Source organism: Alosa pseudoharengus, unplaced genomic scaffold (assembly GCF_046254945.1).
Source record: "Alosa pseudoharengus isolate Yale_2024_CS ecotype anadromous, Long Island Sound unplaced genomic scaffold, YU_APseudo_1.1 YU_APseudo_1.1_scf_20, whole genome shotgun sequence".
Lineage (NCBI taxonomy): Eukaryota > Metazoa > Chordata > Actinopteri > Clupeiformes > Clupeidae > Alosa > Alosa pseudoharengus.
In genome coordinates, this window is record NW_027468664.1 from 7,423,991 (window position 1) to 7,435,621 (window position 11,631).

The window sequence follows — 11,631 nt, forward strand, 5'->3', positions numbered from 1 at the left end:
AGTGCGAGGCAAGGCAACACGAGCTTGGAGCAAACGGGAGTCTTTAATAGCACTTAGCAAACCACGTGTAACACACGACATGAAACAACTAATAACCGACGAAGACTGAGGGGAGACAGAGGGTTTAAATACATAGGGGTAACAGGGCACAGGTGGACAAGGAACAAGAGACAGGTGGAAACCATAATTAAGCTAACAGACTAATGAGTATCAGGTGAGGGGCGGAGACACAAGCATAAGCAACAGACACATGGCAAAACAAAGGCACACATGGAACAGGACACAGGAAGTAAACAAGAGGAGCAGACATGATGGAAAAACACTAAACAGGGAAAACAGAACAGGAACGGACCCTTACAGGTGTAGTGCCACCTAGTGAATCACCTAGTGAAGTCAATCATATCATAGATATTGCTTATTACACATTGTAGTAGACAACTGGATGTGAATATTTCTTTTCTTCTAATTTTCCCTTCCTACCCAAAACATCTGGGGGGCCATATTAAACCTGAAACCTAATCTGTCCCCCGGGCCTTATGATTGACACCCCTGCTCTAGACACATACCCTGGAAATCCAGAGTTCTTGCGAGAGCACAATGGAATTGTCTCTGCGAGACACTCTGGCAATGAGCAATGATGCATGTTACTTTTTCCCCTTGCATTCCGGGGACCAGCTAAACTGATGAAGACAGCGCTGCAACATTGGAGGACAGTACACATTGGTCGTAGTGTTATCCGATTGCGTCGAAGTTCGAAATCATTCAGAGTAAACATGGTCTAGTGTTATCCAATTGTGTGCAGTGAGATTTTTAAGTGCATGCTTGTTGCCGCCCCTCGAGTTGGGCCATTACATTGTTCGTGGCCAGACCCTTAATCTTTCTAGATTACCAGGGTCTGGATTTTCCAGGCTACTAGACACACACCAAGTTTTGTGAATTTGGTTTTGAAAAATGGCCATGTTTACACCTGGCCCCATTTGCTCACATCTCCATAAGTGTGCAGACTTTACATTTACACACATGCACATACACACACACATGCAGATAATATACACAGACACATATATTGCGCACACGCACACACAGTTACAATGGCAGAGTACAGAAGTTTATACACTGACACTCATCAATCTAAACGTACAGCACAGTGATGTGTAATATGAGCACCGCATAATGGCAAAGTGTACATGTGCAATATGGATACAGATGAATATTTGGGAGTATACAGAATTCAGCAGCCAAACACCCACACACTCCCACACACACACGGACACACAAATGCCTGCACATACATACATACATACATACATACATACACACACACACACACACACACACAAATGCCGCACACAGGTGCATACATACACAAAGGTATACACACACACACACACAGAGAGACACACACACACACACACACACACTGGCAAACTGTGGACAAAATCTATTTATACCATAAAGCAGTTTGTAATATCATAATGGCAGAAGTGTATAATGTGGATACAGAAGTATACTTGGGTGTCACCAAAGGATACTTTGTCCGTTGTTGGAGATTTATCATTGTAGCTAGTGCACACAAGTTTTTGACCATGTAGAGAATATTAGGATGAGTGTGGCTTTAGAACACATATTGTATATTTTTGTACAAAACTTGACTATTTTGTGGAATATATATATTGGAATATATATATATAATCTTATACAGTATATCTGAGTTTCAACAATAATTAAGCAACTATCAGGAGAGCATGTAAAGAGTTGCAGGGCTTGGGGATGGAGAGAGATGGTGTGATTTATTGTCTTCGGACAGTACATTTAGCACCATGTGGCGGCCATGTTATACACTGCTATGTGCGGTGCATCAACCTGTTTGAGGTGTGACCAAATGTGGCAGACCCACCCAATACTCTTGTGTTACCCTTTCTTCAGCAAATAATGACTAGTAGTTACATAACACTTAATCATACACAACCTCCAGCACATAAGACTATAGAAGGAGTGTCTCTTGTGTATACTGATTTATTGGCCCTCTAAAAGTACAATGGGCATCTCACATATAATTGATGCATAATTAATTGGTTGGTTGACTTATCAAGAATGCTTGTGCTTAGATAGGCAAGGGAAGGATATGATTTGATTTCCACCTGCTTTCTAACAAGCTAGCTTTAAAACATTTTTTTTTTAAAAACGGGATTTGTGTGTATTTTAATTTTGTCAATGTATATGCTCCTCTAGAATGAAGCCGATAGCTAAGTTGACATTGTTACATTTAGACACATATTATTCTAAATACACCCAGAAAACAAAGGACAGAACTATGATTCAACATTTTTTTAATTAGCATATATTGACACCTCTTTTCACCTATACTTAGAAACTCAGCACACAGGACCTTGCCTTGATTATCAGTTAAAAAATATTGATTAAGCGATAAAGGCATTGTTTCTAACCCTGATATGACTGTGTGCTACCACACAAAAGGGATATATATATAAGGACACAGAGCAAGGTCTGGAGGAGAGATTATATCCCGGTCTTCGGAGCAAAATGATGTCCAAAACCTGTGTAGCCTGTGTATTTCTGTTGTCCGTCTGCCTGACAGGTAGGTTTGATAAGTAGTTTTCCCAAAACTGTGACTATTTAACAGTTTTGATGTGTACACTTTGGATAATGGAAGACGGGATTTAATTGTGTTACAGGAGCTACTGGCAGTGAGAACCCACAGGGCACTGGCAGCGAGAAACCATGTGAGTCCAGCCAAGGGCAGTCACTGGACATCATGCAATTGTGCTGTGTTCTATTAAGCAGTGCCAAAAATATGTTTGTTTCAAATCAAACTGCATATTGATTGATGGTGGTGGTGATGGTGTGTGTGTGTGTGTGTGTGTGTGTGTGTGTGTGTGCGCCAGACATAATTTAAAAACTGTGTTAATGTTTTGTTTTAAAACAGATGGACCCGAGTCGTTACACATCTCAGGGGCCGATGTGATCACAGAAGGAATCAAGTGCACTTTTGAGTGTTCTGCCAAATGCTACCCAAACTGCACGTACACCTGGAATGTGGATGGGGAGATAGTACATGGCAGTGGGCTTGATTTGACTGCATTAGACTCAATGTCACAAGTCCTCAACTGTGTGGCTACGAATCCAGCCACGGGAGAGAGCGCCAGTATTAACAAGACTGTGCAAGTGGCAGGTACGGAGGCTTGTGATGGGTGGGTGGCTTGGGTGCTTTTATGAGAGACGACGAAGCTCATGCTGAGAATGGAAAAGCAAAGGGCCACGCACATGAGTGCTGGATTACTTAGATTACATTATTTTCTAAACAACCACTGACACCACTCCGGAACCCTTTTGCTGCCGCCATGTAGATTACAATTCAGTTCTATTTTTGTCACCGCCACTCAATAAAATTCAGCATTTACCGAATGTAAGCAGTTGAAAATGTTGGGGCTTATGTGTGTGGGTGACAGAAAGTGTGAGCACACTCATGCTGGTAGTATCATGGCAGTATTATATTTTTAAAAATTTACTTTAGTTTTAACTATTAAATTCAATACTAATGCCAAGCTGATACCAAGAGAGTGAAATAATACCTTACTCTGTAGGGGAAGAGTATTACAGTGACCTATGAATACCGGTATGTCTATTAATGAACTTGCAGCCCTATTTTAAGTTTTTTTGCCAAACATTGCTCATCATCTACTTAGGAGGACACTGTTCCCACATACTCCAACATCGGTAATGGTGAAAAGTTTTTCTAAACAAATTTTTCTAATTCATTGGTTTTGTATGAGCTGGATTATACATCTATCAAATGTATTATGAATAAAACAACATGGATATTCCATTACTATAGGTTCTTACTGACATTTCGAGGTCATTTATGCTGGGTTGGGATAGCCTATTGCCATCCATGTACAACCAAGAATGAAAGGTACAGATAGGCCTACCAAGTCACATTTGTATCACTATGGTGCTTCGTGATATGGTGCATAGAATTGATGTACAGAATGGGGGGAGGAGGGGGGCACTGTAACAAAACCCCTTGCAGGGAATAATGAGACTAGCTATACTTATCTGATAACTACTAAAACTATATCAACTTTTTCCACTAACAAGATTGCACTGTCAATACTAATCCTTAATCATGTTTCTGGAGCACTAATGAGGAGCATTTGTATTCTTTTCAGAGGGCCCTTTAAATGTCAGCATCACAGCACCTGAAATGCTGGTGAGTGGAGTTGAGTCTACATTTGTCTGCTCTGCTGTTTGCTTCCCATCCTGTAATTACAGTTGGTACATTGATGACCAAACATGGAAAGACTCCAGTAAACTACATTACATGACACCAGCTGAGAGCAGTTCAGAAACTGTGATTTGTAAGGCACAGAACACCTTATCTGGCCTGTTTATGGAATCCATCCATACTGTTTTGGTGGCACGTAAGTAACATCTTTCAATAAGTAATATGTAATTACATTATTATTATTATTGATTGGTGATAATAACAACAACATCAACAACAATAACAACAACAATGATAAATATAGCTGCAAGCAGCAATGTGGGGGCCAAGCAGTAGGCCGGAGTAACCATGGCAACTCAATGCTGTTAGCTCAATGCTGCAATCAGACATATGGCAAGCTGTCAGAGCAAGTTTCATGTCTAGCACGTTAAAAAATACAAGCCAACTTGCATTTTTGCTATTTGAAGCGATCCTAGAGGTCAAAGGTCACCAAATTTCTCTGACGTCCTCCCGATGGGGTCACGAGTCCTTATACTAAGTTTGGTTTTGATAGATGCTACGGTGGATGAGATATGAGCTCAGTTCCTGTTTGGCGGCTTCGCCACCAATTTCGATTGGCTGCTACGGGCAAACGCTTCCGTCAATTTGTTACTAGGTTATGAAATTTGTGACCTAGGGGAAATTTGTTAGTGTTTTTGATTAAATCCAATATGGCGGCCGAATCAATTACCGTAAAACTCCAAATAATAGCCTGGGCTTTTATTTTCCCAAATCGACAAACTGCACCGGCTAGTATTAGAGACAGGCGTCTATATGAGACAGGCCTTTAATTCCCTTTACACAAAACTTTTCCTCTGCAAAGATGGAAAATATTATCAAATTAATTATTTCAAACACACTGAATGTCTACCTATATGACTAGGCTATCTGATGACAATTACGGATCATCATTCATTTAGTGTTGAGATCTTGTTCATTGAGTGAGATACAGTAAGATCCAAATAGCGGGGATAGCCTGAAAAGCCTGGATCACACTGAAAGCCTGGATCACACTGAAAGCTCATATGTCACTAGCAAATAGCCTATATCGGTCCTTTGACAAATACAGTTGCATTATCAGCCCTGACCAAACCGTTTTATTATTCATGCAAAAGTGGAACGTGCTTAATGTTTCATTCTCCCTCCTTTTCGGCACGAATGAAACAGCATGAGAGAGCATGAACCATATTGTTTCTCCCGTTTTGTATTTGCCAAATTTGACAACAGTCTACATTCAAATCATAGCCTACTTCCAGGCTCGCGAGAACATATTTTTGACCAGGGGTGCTGAATAACAAAATAATCATGGATGTCCGACGATTTCTCCCCCAGCATATGATTCGAATTTAGACAGCTAAATACGCCATTTCACCGCCATGTATGAGTAGGTTTAAGAGTGAGAAGTTTTATAATGCCCTGGGCAGCCACATTCCACTGCAACTATGCGCAGCACTTGCCACTCCGACTCATCAATAAAAACTCTGCGCGCACACACCAGTCCCATAGAAGCGCACTTTACATCATTAACTTATTTCAGTAGGTTATATAGCCAGAGAATGTCTGTAGACGGGCTCTGATATAGCCTAGTCTAAGGTAAATTCCTTTTCTGACTTCTTTCTCTTTATCGCCATGGCATTTAGAATAATGAATAACGTTCGCGAACCGTTCTGGTTTTGTTGCCAGCATAAAAACAAGCTTACCATCGGCCTATCCGCAAATTTTAAACACAAGGGATGAATTGAACGATGATGAAGTGGGACATATAGGCATAGTTCATATTGGAAAGTTATAGAATTTGGAATTCTAGCTTTTCCCCACCGCAGTCTTTTAATGCCATCTAATCATAACGTGCGCAGTCTGCGCCATACTTAAGCCCAAATCACACCCAAGATTTGCAACGAGATGAGCAGCAACTTGATGCAACATTCTAAAACCTTGCAACTGTGACCAGACATGTGAATGCTTTGCGACGGCTTGTAACGACGTCCAACATCTAATTCACACTGCTGTAAGTAACCTCCTTTCTATAACGGTTTTGTGTCATTGCGAATCTTTAAACAGACGATCTGACGGGTTTTAGAAGATTAAATACAACCCGAAACTAAAAAACAGACCAGGCCTCTACTGGAGACCGGCCTTTAACCCAAACCTGTAGCCACGCCAGGCGTTAAAAAGAGACAGGCGTCTCTTAGGGACTCTGCGATTATTTGAAGTTTTACGGTATGTTGATGTCATAAGTTGCCATCTGTCGACATAAAGATGTTCCAGTATTACCAGACACCATTAGTACATTGTAATTCTAAGCACAACAGCAGCTACAGGCCAAAAAGCATGTTTCTGAATTACAGTGCCCCCTAGAGGTCAAAGGTCACCAACTTTCTTGAGTGTCCTCCTGATGGGGTCATAAGTCCACCTACCAAGTTTGGTTTTGATAACTGCAAGGGTTGCTGAGAAATGAGCTCACTTCCTGTTTGGCGGCTTCGCCGCAAATTTCGATTGGCTGTTACGGGAGAACGGTAATAGTTCCGAAGACGAAAATCACATACTGAATGAGGCTTGGTCTGAAGATGATCTGTGTCAAATTTGGTGGGAATCAGAGAAACAATGTGACCCCTGATACATTTAATGACGGAAAATCCATCATGGCGGAAAATGACGTCATAGGGTGTGTTGAACTCGGCCTGGTCCAAGGATTCCAATGGTACCTCATTTTTCAAAATCGGACCAACGGGTCAAAAGTTACGTGCGTGACGGCACGTCAAACTTTGGCCTGTTGGTGGCCCTAGAGGGCTCAAGGTGGCGATATGAAACTTGTTGAAATGAATCATGGGACTGTCCCCAATCAGTGTGCCAAATTTCACAACGTTTTACCAGACGGTTCTATGGGCTGCCATAGACTTCAATGGCAGAGGAAAGATGAATAATAAGAATACGTAGAAACACAATGAGGGCCTTCGCAGCTTCGCTGCTTGGCCCCCGATAATAATAAGTATAGTATAGTATATATATTCTTTTGATCCCGTGAGGGAAATTTGGTCTCTGCATTTATCCCAATCCGTGAATTAGTGAAACACACTCAGCACACAATGAACACAGTGAGGTGAAGCACACACTAATCCCGGCGCAGTGAGCTGCCTGCAATAACAGTTTTATTCGGCAGGTATGTGCTCAAGACCAATACAATCAAATCTACCTGATTGGCCACTTGAAATGGCGGCCATTTTCCAAGATGGCCGCCAAAAAAGACCCTAGAAATTGATTTATTGCTCAGAATTCACCAAAGATATTATGATACAAGCATGAAATTAGGCATGTATGTGCTCAAGACCAATACAATAAAATCTGCCTGATTTGCCATTTTTAATGGCGGCCATTTTCCAAAATGGCCCCCATGAAAAACTCTAAAAATTGGTTTGTTGTACAGAATTGACAAAGGAAATTATGATACAGCCATGAAATTTGGCAGGTATGTGCTTAAGACCAACACAATACATTCTAACTGATTTTCCAGTTTAAATGACGGCCATTTTCCAAGATGGCCGCCAAAAAATACCATAGAAATGGATTTGTTGCACAGAATTGATCAAGCAAGTTATTATACAAGCATGAATTTTGGCATGAATGTGCCAAAAAAACAATACAATCAAATCTACCTGACTCGCCACTTGAAATGGAAGCCATTTTACAATATGGCCGCCAAAAGACTGAATTTAGCCCAGAAGTGAGCAAGAAAATGATGATACAAGTATGTAATTTTGTGTGTTTGTGCTAAAGAGCAATATAATGAAATCCACCTCATTTGCAACTTGAAAATGTAATATGGCAGCCATTTTTAAAGATGGCCACCAAATAAGACACTAGAACTTCATTAATTGCAATTAATTTAGAAGATGTGGCCCAAATCAATGTTAACATTCACTACATTTCTGTTTCCTTCTATGATGAAGTCATTGGAAATTCAATTCATTCCTGTGTCAAGTCTTGCACAATCAAGTTTGATAGGCAATGCATTAAGAGAGTGGGAGTGGGATATTTTTTGCTAATAATGTATAGCCATCTTTATCTGTCTTTGCAGGATTCGTATCAGGAGACTTGTTCTTTTGTGTCCTGCTGACACAGACAGCACTTTGACCAGTCAGTCGTTGTCCATTGTTTAATCTAAAAAATCAGATTGAGATATGATCTTTTGATCACCTTTTGAATCCATGCATGGAACAGTTATTTAAATTTCAATTCGTTTTGGGCTGATTGGCAAAATGTGATTCAGAATTTAGTGTAGGTATTTTAACAGAAAGACGCACGTGTATAAAAATGCTATTTGTTTTTCAACAATGTAAGCCTGTTTTAACAAAGCTGTGCAAACACATACAGCAGGTGGAGAAGAAGAAAATGCCTTTGATGAGTGGTGTGGCAGTATATCAATATCAATTGCTGATTATTCTGACCATGTCACAAGTAAGATGTTATATTTCTTTACCCACCCTCACCTTGAGGATGGAAAAGGGCAATGTTGCTACAGTTAGTCAAACCAAACTTTTTTTTTTTGACGTTGCGGTCAGTCAGGCCTTCAGAGTGGTTACACAGAACACTTATATGCTAGTATGCCTCATATATAATATTCCTGTCTGTTCTTACTGCCCTACTTTGTAGCCTACTCTCCTACCACAAATTACACTGTATATGCCGTTTTACATTTGAGTATATGCACTGTATCACTATCCATATCCTTACAATATTTAGACCAAAACTATCGGAATTAAACCAGCCACTGAGGTTATTCGGAATTAATTTTAGTCACTTACAGCGACATTGGACCACTGCTGATTGATTCACTCTGGTCGCCTTGTTCTCTAACTCTGGGGTAATTGTGGGGACAGTCGCAGAGAGCACAAATTATAGTGAGCGGCACATTATTACCATATTATTACCGTTAGTACCATTAGCACGTTATTAGTGTTTTTAAACGCCCATATCGAGAAAATCATAAATTACCGTTATTAGCATATTATTACCACAATGGTATCGCATCACGCACCACCCTCCATTGACATCAAGAATTGTCATTATTAGCATGTTATCACCATGTTATCAGTGTGTTATAAGGGGCTTATTTGTCGTTAATAACTGTTACCGCTGTTATTTGCATGTAAAACCAAAAGCGACCTATGCGACCGGAAAGACGGAAGTCATTATTTGTCTATGGAGGGTCGGCGAATAAAGCGACCAAAGTGAATTCGCCTGGAGCGAACCAATCTGGACGACCAGAGCGATTAAGCGATTTAGCAATTAAAAGTCAGCTAATATGATGGTAATGAGCGGTTCGGCAAAAAACAATTGGAATGCTCTTATCTTCGAATGTCCCAGGCTGACAAGCCAGAGCCGTTATGTGATTAGCTAAATCAAACATCCAGAGCGAAAAAAGCGAATTCATGACAAAGGTTCTTCAACGACCTTGGCTACTTTGTAGCTGAGGTTGTTTCTGGTGTACACGCATCTTTTGCAGCAACATCGAGAAAACCATGAATTGCCGTTATTAGCATATTAGTGTCATTATATTATTAGCATGTCATAACCATTTTATTTGTTTGGGGGGTGGCATCACGCAACACCCTCCATTGACATTAAGAACTGGCATTATTAACATGTTATCACCATGCTATTTGTGTGTCATAAGTGGCTTATTTGTCATTGTGGAACATTTTTAATATCTGTATCACTTCATCATCTATGGAAACATATTTAAGGAGAGTGAACAATTATTTACACCACATTTGCAATTTGCACATTTGAACTTTGCAAATTTCTCGGGTCTTTTTGGACGCCATCTTGGAAAATGGCCAGCATTTCAAGTAGCAAATCAAGTGGATTTGATTGTATTGGTCTTGATCACATCCATGCCAAATTTCATGCGTCCATCATAATTTGCTTTGACTATTCTGTGCAATAAATCAATTTCTAGGGTCTTTTTTGGCAGCCATCTTGGAAAATGGCCACCATTTCAAGTGGCCAATCAGGTAGATTTCATTGTATTGCTCTTGAGCACATACATGTTGAGTTTCGTGCTTGTATCATAATTTGCTAGGTCAATTCTATGCAATAAATCAATTTCTGGGGTCTGTTTTGGCGGCCATCTTGGAAAATGGCCGCCATTTCAAGTGGCCAGTCAGGTAGATTTGATTGTATTGGTCTTAAGCACATACATGTCGAATTTCATGCTTGTATCATAATTTGCTAGGTCAATTCTATGCAATAAATCAATTTCTGGAGTCTTTTTTGGTGGCCATCTTGGAAAATGGCCACTATTTCAAGTGGCCAATCAGGTAGATTTGATTGTATTGGTCATAAGCACATACCTACCAAGTTTCATGCTTGTATCATAATTTGCACGATTCTTGCCAAATTGGCCTTGTAGCCGCTCTATAACATAAGAAATCAGATTATTAGGTATTTCCTCTATTTGGTAAAGCAGCTTGATCTTCACGTGATTGATGTTCTTCAGAGGGGCCTCAGGAAGCAATCATTAGAGGACCATCATCTGTGATGGTAGGGGACACAGTCACCTACTATTGCTTTGCTGACTGCAATCCTGCATGCAACATCACATGGCGTTTCGAAGGGAAAACCTTGACCGGCGACCCAGTGTCTGTGTCGATTCTCCAACGAGAGGAGGCGGTGCTGGGCAACAAGTTGGACGTCAGTGTGGAGAACTTCTTTGAAACACAGCTACTGGAGTGTACCGCTGTCAACGTTCTGTCTGGCAAGTCTGATAGCATCACCAAGGTTCTTAATGTGACTGGTAAGGAACAACGCACAATTTCTGTGCACTGTTTAAAACCTTTTAACAGCTTTTTAGTTTGTACAACAGTGACAATGGGTTCAGCACTGGATAATACCTGAGCTGCTCACATGAATCAATAAAACAATCTTTCTTCCTCTCCTCCACCAGATACAATTGCTGTTCAGTCCAGCACTGCAGCGCAGCCAATAGCAAATAGCTCCTACTCTCTGCAGTGTGTTGGAGCAGAGGAAGGGTCTGATATTCAGTGGACCAAAAATGGGGAAGCATTGTCTACAACTGACGGAGTCCAGCTTTCTGATAATAATGTTGTCCTCGTATTTGATCCACTCCGTCAATCGCACACGGGCGTATATCAGTGTGTTGTTGAAAAGCAAGGGAAAACCATCCCTGGAATCCCATATGAGTTGAATGTCATCTGTGAGTACATTGGAATGCATGATGTGGTTGTAATGACAAGTCCAGTGGTGTATTTTTGGTCAGATGTTGTATTCCAAGGGTTGTATTACATTGTTGTTATTGTTGTACGTCACTTTGGACAAAAGTGTCT